This window comes from Sinocyclocheilus anshuiensis, unplaced genomic scaffold (genome assembly GCF_001515605.1).
Source record: "Sinocyclocheilus anshuiensis isolate Anshui unplaced genomic scaffold, SAMN03320099.WGS_v1.1 scaffold457, whole genome shotgun sequence".
Lineage (NCBI taxonomy): Eukaryota > Metazoa > Chordata > Actinopteri > Cypriniformes > Cyprinidae > Sinocyclocheilus > Sinocyclocheilus anshuiensis.
The window spans coordinates 1,395,788-1,396,002 of NW_015537939.1; the positions used below are offsets into that span (position 1 = coordinate 1,395,788).

A 215-nucleotide genomic window follows, 5' to 3' on the forward strand; every position below is an offset into this window, starting at 1 on the left:
CCCACCGGCCGCCGCTCACTCAAGCCGGCCTCCGCATACTCTAGCCCGCCATGTGTGACGCTGTGTTTCGTTGTTAAAGCGAAACTACTTAGTTTGGCCTTCCAAAAGAGGACACGACTTGAAATCAGGTAGAGTAGACTACTGATCCTGGTAGAGTAGACTACAATGCCGGCTGTTCTGACTCACAGACTGTAAGTACGTTTTTTATATTTAAA

General features: G+C 48.4%; 1 protein-coding gene across 1 annotated transcript in view; it reads right to left on the reverse strand.

The window, feature by feature from the left end:
- The window catches only part of LOC107662592 (calcium/calmodulin-dependent protein kinase kinase 2-like), a 24,455-nt gene that overhangs the window by 14,407 nt on the left and 9,833 nt on the right, over positions 1-215 (reverse strand). The window lies entirely within an intron of this gene.